At 40.6% G+C, this 21,346-nt stretch overlaps 1 pseudogene; it reads right to left on the minus strand.

Moving 5' to 3' along the window:
• Positions 1-10,173: 10,173 nt before the first annotated feature.
• On the minus strand, positions 10,174-11,110 carry LOC149124305 (large ribosomal subunit protein uL10 pseudogene; annotated as a pseudogene).
• Positions 11,111-21,346: the final 10,236 nt, after the last annotated feature.

Here is a 21,346-nt window from a genome sequence, read left to right on the forward strand (position 1 = left end):
AATGTTGGATCCTGAGCAGATAACAAGAATCATAAGACCAGCAAAGAAGTCATCAGCCAGCTCACCAGGTCACTCCTACTGTTAACCTCTGGTTCTTACTGCCTAGTTTCTCTTTCTGCCCATTTTAAATCCAGGTTCTGGATTTAAAGGTTCAGCACATCAGTCCTGTGGGTCCCCACCTCCAATTTCCTTCCATTGACTTCTCTTTTGCTCTTAGACAAACAGAACTGGTTTCTGTTGTTTGCAATCCTAAGCAAAAACTACAAGGCGTACATTGTGCACTAAAAAATACAATGTATCCTCCCTAAGCATTACTATTTCCTTGCATGTTTTGAATCCTTTGGGGAGTTTCAAAAACACTTTCTATACAATCTTTCCTTTTCTATTCAAAACTCTGAGCATTAACTTCTAGCTCTATGTGCCTGGGACTCAGTACTACCATTTGGTTGTATTTATCATGCTTAGTTTTTGCTGTCTGGCTTCTCCCCTCAATAATACTCTTCATAGAGGCAAGGCCTTGCTTGGCTAAGAGCATCTAGTGCCGTGTTGGACACACAGCATGTAGTAATTCCAGGGTGGGGTGGGGAGAAATGTGTAATGATGAAAATAATTTCTCCCAGTGCTTTCGTTGGTTCAGAGCTATAAATACCATAAAATCAGTGACTTGTAAACAATAAACATTTATTTCTCATGGTTCTGGAGGCTACGTTTAAGATCAAGTCCGTAGAAGACTCGGCGTCTCTTGTGGGCACTGCCTGGTCTTCTCAGTGTGCCCTCGTGTGGTGGAAAAGGTGAAGGGTCTCTGGGGGCATCTAACAAAGGCGCTAAAGCCACTGAGAGGGCTCTACTCTCATGACCGAATCCTTTTTATTATTTTTTGTAAGATTTATTTATTTGAAAGAATAACAGAGGGGGAGAGACAGAGAGAGAGAAAAAGAGAGAGAGAGAGAAAATCTTTCATCCACTGGTTTACTCCCCAAATGGCCAAAATGGCCGGGCTGGGCTATGCTGAAACCAGGAGCTTCTTCCGGGTCTCCCACATGGGTGTAGGTGCCCAAACACTTTGGCCATCTTCCACTGCTTTCCTGGGCACATTAGTAGGGAGCTGGATCAGAAGAGGAGCAGCCAGGATTCAAACTGGTACCTATTTGGGATTCAGTGTTTCCAATGGTGGCTTTACCCACTATGCCACAGCACTGGCTCCCCTAATTACCTTGCAAAGCCCCCACTTCCCAGTAATATCACCTTGGAGGTTAGGATTTTAACACAAAATTTTTAAACCCTTTGTCATATCAGAAGTCTTATTTTTACCTTTGTGATGGTTATTTCATCTTCTGGTGAAGAGTCAACATTTATGTTCAAATCCAAATCAGTAAAAGCAGATGCTATTTTACCCAATATTGAAGAAGATGCCTTTCAAGGTGCCAGAAAAATTATTATTATGTAGATCAGAAAATGTTTACTAACTTGGACTTCACCAAATTGGCCAGGATGTTTTAGAAAGAAACCATTTCCATATGCTATGCTGAATCTCATGATGGATCATTAAAACTCTTAAGGGAAACACTGTTTTTCTTTAAAGTTAAGGGACATTCAGAATCATGGGCTCATAAGTGGGGGAAAAATTACAGCTGACCCAAGATATAACAACACTGTTTAGCAAACGAGGGTGATGTTTACACCAGGACCGAATGTGACAGCTTTCAAAGCATTATGTATATTTCTAGGCACACACATGTATAGCTCTGACAGCGTGTCAGTTATAATTTTGTAACAACATGGATATAATTTATTAGAATTCAAATATAGTATAAACTGAGCACATACTTCAGCCCAAAGTACTAATTTGTCTATCGCTGACAGTTTTGTATGTGTTTTAAGTAGAAATAAAGACACTATAATTGAATAAACGTTTTCCTCTTGCTAACCATGCCCTCTCAGGGTTAACAGCAAGCAAATGGAATAATGTGAATCCTTGCAAAAGTAACCACAAATAAGACAACTATGGAGGAGAGGTGGGTTTCAGCTTTCCTGGTCGCCTGCCATGGAGGTTTGCTCATGTGTGATTGATTGCCCTGGTGAGTAATACCAGTTGGCAGACATTAGTAACACTTTGTCTTGCTTTGGGTACAGTTGTTAGCTTTTCTATGTTTAGCATGTTTTCATATTTTAATAAGCATTCTGAAGCGATGTGTGTGTGTGTGTGTGTGTGTGTGTATGTATATTCAGCATTAGGCTGAAACTTGACACTTTTGATTCTAGGGTAATTTATAGCTTCATCTGTATTTGACATAACTACAAGATGCTTTCAACATATGGAATTATGCTTATAAAACTTAACCTTATTACATTCCTTTTCCAGCCCCTGTACATTTTTATACACATTTACTTTGCATTTTAAACATTTTGATTATATATTGTTACCGGGGCTGGCATGGTTTGTTGGGAGGCATGGAAGATGGGAGAAAACCAGGGTATACGTGGAACTGTGTTTTGTTTTTTTGACAATTGACCAGGAGGCTCCATTTCATTTTTGAACCGAGATGGATGAGGTACCAGCCTGAAATCCTTTGTGATTTCGCCAACAACATGAGTACCAGGAATGTTTTTACCCCTGCACTAAAGTATCCGATGAGGTGTTGGAAACATGTGGGCCCTTCCAGTATTTTGCGTGGTGCACTTGCTCCCTTCTGGGAGTTGGAACACGTCCACCAGGCAAACCATGTGAAAGGCATGAGGCTCCGACAATGGTGTGATGGAAATTTAAATAGGCAAGGACCTGCGCCAAGTTTGGGGAGTATTGTTTTAGGCTGACTTTAGCTCAAGCCAATGAGTGGCTTGGCTTCAGTACTTCAAGGCAGAAGTTCAAGTGGCTCAGGGTTGTCTTTAAAGTCCTGGGAGTTGTGAGATGCTCAAAAGGCATCCCCATCTTCATTAGAAGACAGTTCTCAGAACTGGCTTGATCTAGGAAACAGCACAGAATCCCCCCAGGAGAGACGTCTCTGGATAGTTTTAATTCACAATGAGAAACTACAACTAAAATTGCGTGGGTGAGATCCCATTCTGTATTTGCTTATTTCCATTTATTGCGGCAGCAAAGTGCATTTTAAATGCTTTATTATGTTCTTTCTATGGAGTTCAGTTAACATTGCCTTGGGCCCAAAAGGAGAAGAAACTTAAGAGGTCTTTCTTAAACAAAAGAGAGGAGAACTTCCTCCTGAAGCAGGTTTCCCAAGGTCACGGCCACTTCTAATTACAATTCTAATGAAACATAAGGAGATCTTCCCAGGAGATCATTACTTGGTGATTTTTCAACAATCACTACACCATCTACTTCCCTATTTGGAAAATACAGAAAAATGGCCCATCAGCGTCCCTACCATAGATTTCATTTTCATACCCAGTATTTCTGAATCCCTGATTAGTTCTCTGACAAGCAGCACATTTATATACAGTATGAAATATGAGCGTTATCTGTGCCTTGGTCTTAATTTAAAATTTGCATTATACAGTATTTATGTAGACCTTCTCTGCAACCTTTCAAGTACTCAAACAAATGATTCTCCATTAAAAGAGTTTATCTTGAAATATCTGTCTGAGCATTGTAAATAGCGTGTTATGGATCACCCGTTTATTTAGACAAGTGAAATACAACATCAAAAGCTATTGCTGAAAAACTAGGCCAATATGGGCATTAAAAATATAGCATCATATATCTTGGGCAAGAAACTTCTCCGGTTCCCACGTGCGATGATGGGGAATATTTAGACTCTCTAGCAAAGATTACATGTTTCTTGATTCATCTCACAGCACAAGTCTACTTCATTTGCAAAGTGATAACCTATTACCATAACTAAACCGCCTATTGCATGGAGGCTCAGAAATAAAATAAAAAGATTAGCCAGTTATCTTATTTACATATATTGAATTGCAGTAATACAGCCCCGATCTCTGCCTCTCATTTGATTCTAATTAAAGCGTAGCAGAGAAACTGCAATCCACACAAGAGCTTATTTTAATAGTCAGAGCTGGCAAAGTCCCAATATCACAATGTAGCAATTAACAGCACGGCTGTATTTGCTATTCATGGTTTGATGTAAAAACTTGTTTATTAAGATGGGCTGGAGGCGCTGGTGTGCAATAGACCTGCATGTAATTAGATTCCAATTATTTGTCTGTTTCTGATATTGTAAACTGGCACTTAGCACATCAGTTAAATTGACACACGGCGCTGCATGGTTTACTCGGTAATTAAAACATGTTCTGTTAATTAGATGATGACCACTTTATTTCAGGGCTCTTGTGTTTGGGTTTTCTAGTGTGCTCTGTTTGTATCATGAGCCACCAGACGCTCCTCTAATGAGTCCTTGTTTTGTTTCAATTACCACCTGCTGTTCAAAAGCAAAGCTTGTTTTAACTAAACAAAATTAATGCTTGTCTCTTCCTTTGTAAGAACTTAAACGTTAGACAAATTAATACGCTTATTATCGAAGTGCTAAGCTCTGGTTTTAAAGACTGCTAAGGCAATTAGAAGAAAGTTATAAAATGTTGTAGAGTGGAGCATAAATATTGTTTAGCATATTAAGAGGCATTACAAACAATGAAATATTTGCTGGAGTTGAAAGGGAGCATGGGGACTTAGCCTGCCCACCCCCAAATTAAATTAGCTCTTGCAATTTGCAAAGGGACCCAGAAACAAAAGATAAAGGGGACTTTCTAGGAGAAGGGATTGAATGAAGTTGGACAGGAAGGTGTGTGGCATGGCCATAAATAAATCCATGAATGACACTGGATCGTCTTGGATGGTTTCCAAAACTATGTGTTTACTGCATGATCTCTTACACGATTTATGCCGTTTTCATTCTGAAACACCAATGGTGGCTGTTTCTTCAAACTTTTAACTAAACACTAGCAAGAAAGCCACTTGCCATTTTGCAAGCTTTAATAAGACAGGCCCTATTAATTAAGCTCCTTATTTCACAGCCACATCCACATCAGTGATTCTCCCATAGGAAGTTCTTCACAACACTTCCACAGCCTTTCCCAACCCAACAGCTTCTCATTGCTCACTATGACATCACGACTACTGCTGTCCAGAGCGGAGAATGGTGACTGTACGAAGGAAGGCTACTTATTTCCCAAAATACCCTTTTCACCAGATTTGGAGAAAGTTAGCCATATGGGTATGTCTAAGAAACTACTCTACATAGAGTCAGGCATTTTAGGATGGCACAAGCAGTTTCTTTCTTTCCATTGGCACCAAATCGGCCAAGTCAATAGCTGGGGAGTTGTCCTAAATGAGTCAGCCCTACACAAGAGAACTTCAAGGCTGTTCAGATGTACTCTACTTCGAGTTCCAATTTGGAATTTCAGGGGTCATTTCAATGTGTATTAGAGCTGACATCTGGCACATTTAGGGAAATTCACTAACAAATCCGGAGCAGTCTTTACACAAGGTAAAATTTCTTGGAAAAGTATTTTAATTCAAAAGAAGAGCATGTTTTCCTACAATGATAACTGGCTTCATTCTTACAGGTGTTCTAGAATTTGAAATCCCATTTATTCCAGAGATTCAACAAGAGTAAATGCAAATCTCAGTCTGTGGCCATCAGCCTCCAAGTCCTTGATCCTATCAATGCAGGTGATACATTTGTATACAAAGACTATATGCCACATTTCCTTCTGGAACTTTAATTGAAAAAAAAAATCGCAGTAGCTGATTTCTATACCTTAGGGGTACATTTCCAAAGCAATGGGCGGCAAGTGAGCTGCAAGACTTCTATTGATATTAATGGCAGTCACAGAGCTAAATCACTGAGCAGCGCTTGGCAAACTTATTCCTTAATGCTGCAGTTGCCTTAAATTAATATTTTACAAAGACCTAAAGTAATTAGACTGTGTCTTACTAAATGCTCCATTTACTCATTAGATATTTCAAAATGCATCTTTTGCTGCAGGCCCACTGGGGCACATTAACTACTCTAAAATATATAAATGACTTCAGTGGGACCTTTTAAAAAATGCTGGTGTAGGGGAAGGCCACAGGCTCATCACTGGTGACCAATTAACCCTGGCCCATTGAGGTACACACTGTTGGGACCCAAGAGACATGACTGGATTATGGCTTTCCAGATCCAGGAAGCAACGAGTTAGTTTTCAACCACATCTCACGTATAAATTCTACATGTAAATCTTAATTTGTATTCTTGTGGTAGATGTGTGATATTTTTAGCCTCTCCTGGTCTATTCCTCTTTGTCTGTTTCCTATTTGGGTTCTCCTGGATGCCCATTCACTTAGAGAAAAACTGACTGCTTTCCCAGCTCTGGGATGAGACAGTCAAGTGGAAGGACTAATCCCTGAAGGCTAGGGTGTTGATTCAGTTTTCTGCTGCATGAGGGACAAAGTCTTAAGAACTGATGGCATTGGGGCCGGTGCTGTGGCACAGCGGGTTAAAGCCCTGGCCTGAAGCGCCGGCATCCCATATGGGCACCGGTTCTAGTTCCGGCTGCTCCTCTTCCGATCCAGCCCTCTGCTATGGCCTGTGATAGCAGTAGAAGATGGCTCAAGTCCTTGGGTTCCTGCACCCATGTGGGAGACCTAGAAGAAGCTCCTGGCTCCTGGATCTGCTCAGCTCCAGCTGTTGCGGCCATCTGGGGAGTGAACCGGTGAATGGAAGACCTCTCTCTCTGTCTCTACCTCTCTCTGTAATCCTGTCTTTCAAAAAAAAAATTAATGGCATAACTTTCCTTTCCTTTATTCTATTTTATTTGAAAGCAGGGTGGGTGGAGGTGGATACCAATTTTATCCACTGGTGTACTCCCTTAGTACCCTCAAAGGCTAGGGTTAGGCCAGATGAATCCAAGAGCCAGGAACTCAATTCAGCTCTTCTACATGGGTGGCAGGGACTCAACAACTTGACCCATCACCCATGTCTCCCAGGGTATGCATTAACAGAGAGCTGGAGTCAGAAACTGGAGCTGGAACTTGAACCCAGGTATTCTCATATGGGATACAGGTGCCCCAAGTAGTTTACTCACTGCTATGCCAAATGTCAGCCTCTTGGTAGATCTTTATGATAATATCTTTTGAGCAAAAAGCCAACCCAAGGGAAGCAGATTTTAGTCAAATCATTGGCCAAATCATGTGTGGCCTATATCAAGCCAAATCTAAAGTGCTATCTCTGGGTTTATGTTTACCATTATCTCCTACATTTACTTTCTTTTTGTTTTTTAAGTTTTATTTATTTGAAAGGCAGAGTTACAGGGAGAGAGAGAGAGAGAGAGAGAAAGAGAGAGAGAGACAGAGATCTTCTATCTGCTGGTTCCCCACCACCACCACCACCTAAGTCAGTTTATGGTGTGTATTTATATTTGCAAGGGATTAATTCCAACATGATATAATCTACTTTTCACATGACATAATGTGGTGGATGAGAAGGCCATGCCAAGATGGCCACTGGCGATGGAGCCTGCCTGGCAACCGGCTGTAATTGGATGGCTTCGAAAACCACATGGCAACAGAGCCTGCCTGGCAACAAGCTGTGATTGGTTAGGGCATAAACCACCCCTTGACCAGATTGGTTGCCTCAGCTATATAAGCTGCTGTACCATCTGAAATAAATGAGTCTGCAGGCTGCTCGCCTCTGGCCCACTTTCACCTGACTCCCGGGGTCTGTGTAGTGACTCCATGCCTCTTGCCCCCACCACACTCCTCCTCTCAGAACGAATCCACAGCAACAACATACTCATGATATTTTACTGATTTCATTCCCAAAGTTGAACAGAATTCTAAAAGGTAGATTCTTCATCTGGGATCCAAGGATTAATCAATCCCTGAAATCATAAGCAACATTTTATGTTATGGACACTTTTTAGGGGAATTAAATGTTCCCCATCTCTAGAAAGTTCTAGATCCCATTTAACTGGTAACAAGAGTCCTAGAAGATCAGCAGCAAAAAGGGCAACTAACATGAAGAGGATTTTGTATGAAATTGGTAGTGACGTGTCAATTTCAGGGCCTCTGCCTGAGCTTAACAATTTAAAGGAACACATAAGGGCTCTTTGAAGAAACCTATGTAGCTAAAAGCTAAAGCTTTCAGGAGCTGGAATTTGGTTGTCCTGGAAGATAAAGGCGGCAAACTGGGGCTGCACATGAATGAAGAGGGGTTTATAAAAAAGAAATCTAAGGATTGGTTTGTTTCAGAGTGCTGTGTCAATGTATGTAAAACATACCACAGCACGCCTGGTGGATATGTTCCAAGACCCCTAGCAGATGTCTGCAATTGTGAATAGTATCAAATCCAATGCTTTTTCCTTTACATACATATCTAGGATAAAATTTGATTTATAAATTGGTTCCAGGAGCTAGTGTTGTGGCACAGCAGGTTAAGCTACAATGTGTGACACCAGCATCCCGAGAGCCCATTCGAGTTCTGGCTACTTTGCTTCTAATCCAACTTCCTGCTAATGTGCCTAGAAAGGTAGTGGATTATGGCCCAAGCACTTGGTTTTCTGCCATCCACGTGATAGATTCAGATGCAGTCTGGGCTCCTGTCTTCAGTTTGGCCCAGCCCTGGCTGTTAAAGCCCTCTGGGGAGTGAACTAGTAGATAGAAGATCTCTTTTTCTTTCCTCTTTCTGTCTCTCCCCCTCCCTCTCTGTTGCACTTTTTTTCCCTGTGAGTGTGTATGTGTGTGTATGAGTGATCCGTAGGGTTTTTTCTTTTTTTAATATTTTTTAAGATTTATTTATTTACTTGAAACTCAGAGTTACAAACAGAGAGAAGAGGCAGAGAGAGAGAGAGACAGAGACAGAGACAGAGAGGTCTTCCATCCACTGGTTCACTCCCCAAATGGCCGCAAAGGCTGGAGCTGAGCTGATCCGAAGCCAGGAGCCAGGAGCCAGGAGCCAGGAGCCAGGAGCTTCTTCCAGGTCTCCCACATGCGTGTAGGGGCCCAAGGACTATAGCAGTGAGCTGGATTGGAAGTGGAGCAGCTGGGACTCGAACTGGTGCCCATATGGGATGCCAGGACTGCAGGCCGCGGCTTTACCCACTACACCACAGTGCCAGCCCCTGTTGCAATTTCAAAATAAGTAACTAAACAAATAAATCTTTAAACAAAATTAGGTAAAGTAAAAGATAACAACTATAACTAATAATAAAACAGAATAATTAACAGTATACTATACTGTGTGGGGAGCAACTCGGACTAGACTGTTACTAGAATTAAGACTTATTCTATGCATCTGCTCTCCCACAATATGGCGCTGAGAGGGGAGAAACAGCTTCTACACAGCTGCCTCCAGTTCAACCAATAAACTGTAGGACCTACTCCTGATTGGAGGAGAGCAGCGTACTCGGCGTGTGGGTAGCAGAGTTGGGATTGGTGGAAGAGGACTATAAAGGAGGAGAGAGACAACATGCACCAGGAACATCTAAGAGGAACATCTGAGGAACACCTGAGCAGCCCCCGAGAGAGCCGGCCGGCGGTGTGCCGCTCCCCCGCGGAAGTGGGGAAAGTGGCAGGGGGAACCGCCCTTCCACGGAGGTGGAAGGGTCGGTAGCCAACCCGGGAAGGACCAGCAGCAAACCCGGGGAGGGCCGAGCAGACAAAAGAACAGCGCAGGGTCCTGTGTCGTTCTTCCACGAAGACGGGGAGCGACAATACTGGAAGTTACATGAATGTGGTTTCTCTCTGTCTCAAAATATCTTATTATATTTTCACCCTTTCATACAAAAGAAGCCCTTTATGGTTTTTCTTTGGCATATTTCGATTGCCAGCACCACCACTGTTGTGCTTTGGGCCATTAATAAGTAAAACTAAGGTTACTGGACACAAGCACTATGATACCATATGGTCTTTCTGATAGAGCCATTAGAGTGCTAAGTTACTAAGTTACCATACACAATGTGGATACACTGGACAAAGGGATAATTCATTTTCTCTGTGGGATGGAGTGGGACATTGTGAAATTTCATCACACTACTCAGAATTGATTTGTAATGTAAAATTTACAAATCTCTCTCTCCTCCCTCCCTCCCTCTTTCCCTCCCTCCCTCCCTCCATCCTTCCTTTCTTCCTTCCATCTTTCCTTCCTTCCTTCTTTTCAAGAAGTCAGTCTTCATTTCCTCATTTCACAAATAAAGCTGGCTGACTTGGTGACTTTTCAGTAATTACGTGAAGAGACCAAACACCATATCCTTGTCTGACTCCTTAACCCTTCCTTGTCATCAACTTTGGTTGGGGCTATGGCAGCAGCAAGAACAGTCATGAGAGTAGCCACAGGGGCAACAGCCACAATTACAGACATCAGCTAAAAGAGCCTTGAACTTTTCAGTAAGTGGGAGATACTCGGTCTCCACAAAGCCAAGAACTGTTTGTACCCATTGATGACAGGACAGGGTACTGTTGCAGCAGTCAGGTAAGCAATCTGTAGATAAGTACTGGCAACCCCATGGCTACCCCCAAAAAAGCAAGAATGCACAGTTTCCTCTGTGATGCCAAGCACTTCGGGAATATAGATGCTGCCTGTGTTGAACACCTGCTGATTGGTCAGGCCAAAGGAGAAGGGAGAGATGTTCAGCATGTTTAGTAGTGTGACTGATGGATCCCGTTTGACTTAGGTCATTATCAGATGCACTTCACTCAGGATTTCAGGGGTGCTCCTGGTGACTTCAATGATGACACCTAAAGCCTGGAAGAAGGAGGTCTTCTCTGACTCCAGACTAGTGTTCTGGGCTGGTACAGTGACTTCACAGGAAGCAATGCCAGCATGAATGGCAGCTGGCACATTATTGGCCTGATTTCAGCACATCCCTGCTATCCGTAAGGTCTTGCTTGGTGAGCACAGAACCCACCATTCCCTGGCTACAAGGCAACAGCTTCTTCAGGGCTGGGCTGTTTTCCAGAGGCTCTCAGGTGGCCTTGACCACCATGAAGTTCTTGCCCGTCAGCATCACAGCCTTCCTTCAAGAAACATAGAGATCTGCTGCATCTGCTAGGACCCAACATTGTCGGCTCCCACAATGAAGCATTTTGGAGAATCAGAATTTGAATGATCTTAAGAACACAGCTGGGCTTCTAAGTGGCCCTTCCTTTCCTGGGTTTCATGGTGGCATATCAGGGATTGCCACGCAGGGATTAAAGATGATGTCACTCTCATGAGAACACCTGGCAACAGGCTAAACTGTATGAGTTATTTCTAGAATTTTCATTTTGATATTTCCATACTGCAATTGAACACAGGTAACTGAAACCATGGAAGGTGAAATCATGAAGAGGATGGGCAATTGAACATATAATTTTTTTCCTCATTTAACGTCACACCAAAGGCGTGTAACAGGAAACAGGAATTCGTGGTCAGGCTGTGCCTGAACGGATGTATAGCGTGAACTTAAATGTATTTAGCAAAAGAGTTTGGCCCAAGGTTCTGTACTCGGAGACTCAGAATAGTTATAATGCCATGCACATGGAGGCCAGGCCTATTATATTACCTTCCTACCTTCTCTCAGGTGTTTACCAACATCTGTTTCCTCTGATCTAGATGAAAATAGGTCCCTGCTACACAATGATGATATACAAGAAAAAACAAAGCACAGAAAACGAAATAACTCACTTATACTTTGGAATTCTGTATCAAAGAGATCAAAAGCAGATGCTCTTGAGCACAATGTGAATGGAAATTCTGGCTTTATTAATTTCTAGCTGTGTGGCCTTGGGTATGTAAATTTACATTTCTGTAATTTAGTTCATCATCTAAAAAGTAATAATATGAAGCATTTATGAGATGGCTTGACATTCATCTGTATCTAGAAAAAGAGCAATTCTGTATGGTGCAAACCCATACCTCCATGTATTCGTTTCCTAGGGCAGCAATAATAATGTACTACAAAGTAGGTGTCTTAAAATAGCAGTAGTTAATTCTCTTACTGTTCTGGAGAATAGAAGTCCCAATAATCCAGGTGTCTACAAGGTCATGATCTCTTTGAAGGCTCTAGGCAAGACTGCTTCTTTGCCTCTTCTTAATCTCAGGTGGTTGCCAGCAATTCCTGATGTTCTTTGGCTTGCAGTATATCACCACAATCTCTGTCTCCAGTTTCACGTGGTGTTCTCCCTGTGTGTGTCTCCATGAATCTGTCTCTCCTTGTAAGGACACTAGACATTGGATTTAGGGTCTACACTAATCGAGTATGACATTAACTTTTTAAAAAATTATTAATTTCATTTTTATTTGAAAGGCAGAGACATAGAGGGTTTTCATCTGCTGGTTCACTCCTCAAATGTCCACAATAGCCAGGTTGGCCATGTCAAAGCTAGGAGCCCAGAACTCAATCCAAGTCATGTAGGTGGCAGGGATCCAAGAACTTGAGCCACCATCTGATATTGCCTAGGGTATGCATTAACAAGAAGCTGGGTCAGAAGCACAATAGCTGGGACTTAAACAAGACAATCCAATATGGAATATGGGCATTCCAAGGGGCAACTTAACCACTGGGCCAAACATCTGTCCCAGGATGACCTTACCTTAATTTGATTACATATCTGTAGACACGAATTCCAAATAAGGTACTGGGGGGTTAGCATTTGAACACACATTTTTAGTATTTTGCTCTCACAGAAGTGTTTTGATTCACCTAGAATGCTCTTTTATTTAATTTTAGACACATTTTATTTATTTTCTTCCTATTTGAAAGATAGATGATCGATAGACAGACAGACAGACAATATCTTCTATCAACTGGTTCACTCCCCAAATGCCTACAAAAGTCAGGAGCCAATCTGGTTCTCACACACAGGTGGCAGGGACCTAAGTGCCTGAGACATTATCTGCTGCCCACTCAGGGTATACATTAGCAAGAAGCTGGAAGCAGAAGCAGAGGCAAGACACAAGCCCAGGCATTCCAATAAGGGACACAGGTGTCCTAAGCAGTGTCTTAACCATTACTCCAAATGTCTGCACCTCACCTAGAATATTATTATCCTGTTACTCAGTTACAAATTTGTTCTAGTCTTAGGTCTTCTTCTATTTGTTATGGTTATAAAACATATTTTCTAAGTTATTGTAATGAAATCTCTAATATTTATTTATATACTTCTCTCTCTCACTAGCCTAGAAATTCCCAAAATATGTTCCTGAGAAGAATAGTCTTAGAAGAAGTTCTTTTTCTTCAAACAGAGGATTAATTTAAAAAGTGTGAAATGTGGTATTATGTTTCCTTTTATGAATTTTGTAATGCATATGCTACAGCCTCTAGAAGTTCTCCAAAAGAGAAACCTTTTCAACTTGGTCAAACCTAATATTTGACTGTTTCATCCTGAGTGTGGGTTATTTTGTATTTATACTGGCTGAGGCTGTTGAGCTTCTTGGACCTATGAGTTGATGTTTTTAATTCCATTTGGAAAGAAATTCAACATCATTTGTTCAAATGTTTTTCTGCTCTATTCTCTGTTTTTCTCTACAGACTCCAATTATACAGTTAGATCTTTTGTTGTTATCTCATAGTTCACTGATGCTCTCTCTATGTATGGTTTTCAACCACTGTTGCCTCAGCTTTAATTCGAATATCTTTTACTGATTTGCCTTTATTAGTTCTTTATTTCTTAGCGACCAATCTGCTGCTAAATTTCTTTCATGAACTTAAAAAATAACAGATGTTGTATTTTTTGGCACTGGAATTTCCATTTGGTTCTTTGGAAATTTTCCATTTCTTGCCTGAAATACTTCCATTATATCCATCTTTTCCTATAAAACATCTATGTATTTACAACAGTTATTTAAATAATTTGTGTACTAACTTCAAAAACTGGGTCATCTATTGATTTGCTTCTATTGACTTCGTTTTCTTTTGATTATGTATCACATTTTCTTGCTTCTCATAGATCTACCATTTTTTAATTCCTATTTGGCTATACAAAGCGTAAAAAATGTGAAAAATGAAAGGTACTGAGAACAAAGCTGTCATTCCCATAGATTGGAAGCACTATGAAGGGAGACGAGGATACTTTGTTTTATTTCCTGTGTTTCCCCAGTGCCTCAGATAGTGAATGGCACCTCAAATAGCATTTTTGGAATGAATGCTTTCGCTATCTCCCAGGACACAGAACAGAGAAAAAGGGAAGAGGAGTAGCTAAAAAGATACCATACTGGCAAACATTTGATGTGTATTTTGATAACCCAGATAAAACTGAGGCAGGACAGAATTAGTATGATAAAGTATCTTCTAAAAGCAAATTGTGAAGCCATCCCAAGTGAACTTCCTTTCTTTTCTTTCTTCTTCTTCTTCTTTTAATCCTGTACCTTTTAGCATGTATCTTTACCGGGTACTTTTGGTCAACTCTTAAAACTGTAACGTATTAATACTTCAGTGTATGTTAAGTATAAAAGCTGGAACAATTCCTGATTGACAGGAGCATAATTAAGGAGTTGACTGAACACCAAATACTTTAAAAAACAGTTTAACAAAGGGCATTTGAAAGACTGGCTAAAAGGAAGCTTCATCCAGGAATTACTGAATCTGCCAAGGAAAGCTGAAGTGGACACCAGCTTTCACAAGAAGGATTTCTTTTCTTTCTTTCTTTTTTTTTTTTTTAAGTTTAATACGTAACCTGAAAATTATGATGTAACTAGAGGATTATTTAATCTAATAATGCAGTTTGATATATATTTGCTCAGAATATTTCTTGACTTATAGAACTTCCTCTGCCTTGCTCCTGAGAAGCACACCAAGGCACAAGTGAGGTGAGGAATCATGTCTTTGATATCTATGACTGTCAGAATGATCTGGGTTTTACAGTGTTTGTAAACAGGGCTGTGGCTGGTTTCTATCAGAGCCACTGTCAGTTTCAGCTTGGACTAAGAAGCCAGTTTATGAATGTCTGTCTGGTGCAGAGGAAAAACAGAGGCATTAGACTCTTTCCTTATGACCCGGAGCTTTATGTAACCAGTATCTTCCCCATCCATGTAAGCAACAGTCGGGTGAGCCCATGATCTAGCTCTTTGCTTCCCTATGTCTTTCTCTAATCAAGCTGCACTGAACCTGAACATAGTGATCCTCAGTTCTACTAGTTAAAAAGTGGGATCCTGCAGGAGTATGAGTCACAACACTGTATCGCACTTGGTTAAAGATAGTGGGTAAGTGGAAGAAACTTCTTTGGGGTTTTTGCTTGATATTCCTTAGACACCTAGTGATAAACACTAAGGTAATGGTGGGACTTCAGGGACATCTATTTTAATAACCACACTTCCTAAAAACATGCGTTCTGACGTCAACAAGGTGTTATTTCACCACGCAGGAAATTAATCAGAAAAAGAATCTGCAAATGGCAATTTCTACAGTAATAGATTTTGATGAATATTTTTTTCAAAATGTTCTGCTGACGCTTGACATCGTAATGAATCATGCCAGATTATATCAATCATTTCGTGTCGCTTAAAAAACAACCCCCAAACCACAATGCAGCTGTTAAAGATGGATTGTAAGAGGCCACAGTTAGGAGATATACCCATTTTTAGAAAGAAAAAAAATTACAAATACTTGGTACTTTGTGTCCAATTACCAAATTAAATAAGGCTTTAAAATTCTTCCTAAAAGGCAGATATTACATAACAGTTTCATAGTTTCTTTAATATGAGATATACCCTAAGGAAAAAAGGTATCATCTAGAAGCAAATATTCTAAACCATACATATTACAAAAGCACAAACTGACTGATTGGGGTCATTCTGAAAAGTTCAGTTCTCTCTAATTTGAACAAAATTCTTAGCTTATCAACCAGGTGGGGTATGTAGAAACATTCCAAGTAGAAAGTAGTTTGTACTGAAGAATTATCTACTCAGAGAAGGATATAACTGACAAAGAGGAAGATAAAGGTACCCTAAAGGTTTCTTTATCAGCCATAATATATTCCCTGAGAAAAATCTCTGTTATGTTGACCTGCTTAAATAATATTTCTGCAGAATGTCAATGCTCTCAGAATCAAGGAATGTTTCCTTCTGTATCTCTTTTTTTCTTTTTTTTTGATAGGCAGAGTGGACAGTGAGAGAGAGAGACAGAGAGAAAGGTCTTCCTTTTGCTGTTGGTTCAACCTCCAATGGCGACCGCGGCCGGCGCGCTGCGGCCGGCGCACCGCGCTGATCCGAAGGCAGGAGCCGGGTGCTTCTCCTGGTCTCCCATGGGGTGCAGGGCCCAAGCACTTGGGCCATCCTCCACTGCACTCCTGGGCCACAGCAGAGAGCTGGCCTGGAAGAGGGGCAACCGGGACAGAATCCGGCGCCCTGACCGGGAGTAGAACCCGGTGTGCTGGTGCTGCAAGGCGGAGGATTAGCCTAGTGAGCCGTGGCGCCAGCCCCTTTTGTATCTCTTTTCATTTTCATTTAGCTTTGTTTGTTTCCCTTTTCTTATCCCTAATAGAAACAGAATGGCATATATAGTATTATACATATATATTTAAAATTTATCTATTTATTTGAAAGGCAGAGTTACAGAGGGGCAGAGGCATAGAGAGAGGAATCTTCCATCCACTGGGTCACTCCCCAGATGGCTGCAACAGCCAGAGCTGTGCCGATCTGAAGCCAGGAGCCAGGAGATATTTCCAGTTCTCCCACATAAGTGTAGGGGCCCAAGCGCTTGGGCCATCCATCTTCTACTGCTTTCTTAGGCCATGGCAGGGAACTGGTATATATTTTTTGAAAGTTAAAAATTGCCCCTTTGTTTTTGCATCTCTAAAACTATAATTCTCAAACTGTTTTACCCCAAGAACTCTCTCTTCAAATACAATTTTACTAGATAAGAACCATCAAAAGTCTATAGTCTTCTTACAGAGAAGACTATAAATAACACCTAGATTGGAGTATGACAAATTCTGCCTTGTAAACTATTGCTTATTCAGACTGAATTCCTAATATTAGTAAGATTTTTAGTCTTTCCTGTTTTTTTCCCTTTGCATTTTTCTATATGGAGACCCAAAGTGCAATCTTTTGGGAAAAAATCATGCCGAAATTTGGGTGCAAGAAAATGAATACCATAGATGAGCAATGTGATTAAATTCAACCTGATTGGTTAACTGTTTCTATTGCAACTATATTTCTTATATCCCTTGGGGACATGGATATCTCCATTGGTAGTTCCGTGTTTCCAAAATTTGTGGTTAGGTGAAAATTTGTGAACGTTTCTCAATTTTCTTTTTCTATGTTTTTTAAAAACTCTAAGCCTTCGTATCAAATTGCTGCCTTTTATACAAGGTTTTAACCATCCTGATAAATGCAGAAGGAAAATAGGAAGAAAAAAAGCAATTGATATATGTCATTAAACACACAAAGAAAGAGTCTTCACATGTACTGGAGAGAGTAATAGAGAGTAGTGAAGAAGAATATGGGAACTGTAGTTAGTCTGCCTGGAATTTAAATCCTCACATTAATTACTTGTTATAGATTTTGGCAAACTATCATTTATCTCAAACATCAATTCTTTATATGTAAAATGGGAATATTAATTGTAACTGCCAACCAGAGTAAATGTAAGGAGGAAATAACATAGCATATTTAAGACATTTAACACTGGGCTAGCATTGTAGCACAGTGGGGTAAGCTCCTACTTAGAATTCCAGCATATCATATTGAAGTTTCAATTTCAGTCCCAGCTGCTCTGCTTCCAATCCAACTTCTGGCTAATGTGCCTGGGAAGGCAGTGGATGATGGCCCAACACTTGGGCCCTTGTTATTCACGTGGGAGACTGAATGGGATTCCTGGCTCCTGGCTTTGGCCTGGCCCAGACATGGCTGTTGGAGACATTTGAGGAGTGAACCAGCAGACAGATCTCTCTCTCTCTCTCTCTCTCTCTCTCTCTCTGATTCTCTGATTCTTCCTATCATTCTGTCATTCAAACGAATACAAAAATAAATAAATAAATCTTTTTAAAAAGACATTTAACACTAAGGCCTTATTTGTAGTACTCACCCACATACCAACTATACTCTGTTTGGGGAAACAATAGTCTATTGTAGTTCTGGTATGCCATTTTAAGTTTTTCAAGGCTTGAGAATATAACTAGATATTTTTTTCTAACCCTTTTGATAACAAAATTCAACCAATCTTAATAATGAGATTTTAATCAAGAATAAAAACACATTATACAAAAAGGAATCTGAATTCTTATTCCTGATGTGTAGAAATATGGGTGGGGAGATAACATGGTTTGACTGAAGTAATGGTTAAGGAAATGCCCGATTCTTCATACCTCTCCCCTTAACTACTAGAACATATTTATTCTGCAAAAGAGTTCACCCTTGTTATTGGATCTCTTGCAGCTTTGACCTCTGGGCATTGGCTGGCACATTTTTTGGATCCTCTTCAAATGTCTGGGATATATTCTGGCTTGAAATTCCAAGTTGGAGAGAACAGAAATCCTTCATGGTGAATTGTGGCCCTGGGCTGTTGTAAAACTTCTAAAAAAAGAGCACAAACAATTTACCACCTGCTCTCACTTGCCTGCTTCATGAAAACTGGTGGTGTGCTGGGTGGATGCTCATGATTTACAAAGAGCTGCTTCCACCACCCAAGTTTTGCAATGTGTGAGAGCAAGTCACATGTGAAGGAAAGGGAATGTGGACTGCTTTGATGACGGTTGGCCATCGCCAAGGAAACCGCTCCCTTGGTAACCATGGTCAGTACATCTGTCTAGTTGCATTTCTAAGACTCACAGAGTCACCACCATGGAAAGTGTATTTTAAAACACAAACACATAGGAAAAAACAGTTGAAACACAAAAAATAATGGAGTTGGTAGGAATTTTTTGCTTTTATGGCAAAGCCATTAGGATGGAGTTATGGTGTTCAGTAGAACATGTTTAGGGGTGTTAACTAATAAATGAAAACCAAAATGTCCCCCAATTTAAGCCCGATTGTAAAACAAAACAAATTTGAACCAGATAATCATTGGATGTATTATTCACAATGCACATGGGTTTTAAGACTTCATAAAAGTATTTGTAGGCAGTTTTTTTTTTTTTTGAAACAGCATTTTCAAGATAAACTAAAGTTTTCTTACCTTTATCTTATAGAGATGTGGGCAAGAGTGAGGGAAAAAAAGTTAAAGGTCAGTTTAGGAAGATGTTAGAATGTTAGGATCTATCCGAAATTATCTCTGTAGTAACAACCTAAGACGGTAGAAAAACATGAGTGTATTTAAGACCATTTGCTTTATTCACAGCTGTTCAGGAACACAGTAACACCCCACATAAGGAATGCTGACACCAAACTGCTAATAAGTTTTAGAGGCTACAGGGAGTTAAATTTTGAATTTAGAAAGTTTGATGGTGTAACTATAAAGCTGTATAGTTCTGCATACATTCCAATGGACTTACTTCTGTGGGTACAGTTTAAAAACTTGCAATGGGACCTCAAATTGCATTAAGCTGGGTGGTAAAACTGCATATTAAGTGTTAAAGTGACCATATTAAGTGTTAAAGTATCATATAGTTAGGATTAAGTGTTAAAGGGATCATATAAATAAGATTGAATGTCTGATAATAATAATAGATAGAATTAAGAAGGAGAGAATGTTCCAACATGGGAAGCAGTCCACACTGACTCACAGAATGACAACTGCTTTAAATAGCACTCTGACCTCAGAATCAGCCCTTAAGGCATTCATATGTGACTGAAAAGCCCATGAGAGCACTTCAGGCATGGAAAGCCAAAACACTGTGGCAAAAAGATGTCCTACATGAAGGATCTCTGTGAGATAGACCCCAGTGGAAAGAAGTGGCCATCAGAGAAAGATGTACTTTTCTCTGAAGGGAGGAGAGAACTTCCACTTTGCTTATGGTCTTGTCTAAATACTGATGGAAACTGTGGATTCAAAAGGCTTCCATAGCCATGGCAGCTCATGTCAAGAGCCTCAGGTTATCACTGATGTCATATATAAGAGTGTTAATCATTTAATTAACAACAGGAGTCACTGTGCAGTTACTTCCCATGCAGGACTTCTGTCCTCAATGAGTTGAATTATGAGAATTAATTCTCAAACAGGTTTTCTCTTTTGTGCATGTGTGTGCACAACATTGTTGAAATCTTTACTTAGTATAGAGTTGGTCTTCAGTGTATAAAGTTAATTGAAAATGAATCTTAATGGAGAATGGGATTGGGTATGGGAGAGGGAGGAAGAGGTGGGGTGGGAGGGTGGGTATGGTGGGAAGAATCACTATATTCTTAAAGTTGTACTTATGAAATTTGTACTCATTAAATAAAAGGTTTCTTTAGGAAAAAAAAAGTTTGAGGGGCTGGCATTGTGACATAGTGGGTTAAGCTGTCACTTGCTATGTTGGCAACCCATGTTATTGCTGGTTCACATCCTGGCTGGTCCTCTTCTGATGCAGCTCCCTGGTAAGGGTCTGAGAAAAGCAGCAGAAGATGGCCCAAGTACTTGGACCTTTGGCACCCATGTGGGAGACCTGGAGGAAGCTCCTGGCTCCTGGCTTTGACTTGGCTCCAGCCTGGCCATTGTGGGGGAGTGAACTAGCAGATGGAAGACCGATCTTTCTCTCTCTCTCTCCTCCTCCTTTGTAACTCAGATTTTCAAATAAATAAATATTTTTTATAAATATTTATAAAATATCTGAGTAAACATAGAAATATACACCCTTTAAAATATGAGGAGGCTTCAAAACGTTTGTAGAAAATGCATATTATGAAAAACTGTGGATTTCAAAAGTGTTTTGCACCAAAAATGAAAGTTCCTCCAAATCTTTTTTATAAGAATGTTTGTTTATTTATGTATTTTCATCTACTTGAAAAACAGAGTAGTAGCAGAGAGATGTTCCATTTTTGGTTCACTCCCCAAACTCCCACAACAGTTAGGGCTGGGTCAGGCCAAGAACTCACTCTGGACCTCCCACATGGGTGGCAGGGCTCCCAGTACTTGAACCGTCATCTGTTGCCTCCAACAATGCATTAGAAGGATTCAAATAGGCACTATGACACAGGACTTGTGTGTCCCAAGTAGCAGCTTAATATGTCTGCCACAATGCTCAACCTATAAACTTACATTTTAATTCCAATTTCCATGAAATTTTTGAAGTATCCTCACATATATTACCTACGTGAATTTCATGAAAATTAGTCTCTATAAAAATCATTTTTGGAAGCCGGCGCCGCGGCTCACTAGGCTAATCCTCTGCCTGTGGTGCCGGCACCCCAGGTTCTAGTCCCAGTTGGGGTGCCGGATTCTGTCCTGGTTGCTCCTCTTCCAGTCCAGCTCTCTGCTGTGGCCCTGGGAAGGCAGTGGAGGATGGCCCAAGTGCTTGGGCCCTGCACTGCATGGGAGACCAGGAGGAAGCACCTGGCTCCTG

Source organism: Oryctolagus cuniculus, chromosome 10 (genome assembly GCF_051225735.1).
Source record: "Oryctolagus cuniculus isolate XC-2025 breed Fujian yellow rabbit chromosome 10, ASM5122573v1, whole genome shotgun sequence".
In the NCBI taxonomy this organism is placed as follows: domain Eukaryota; kingdom Metazoa; phylum Chordata; class Mammalia; order Lagomorpha; family Leporidae; genus Oryctolagus; species Oryctolagus cuniculus.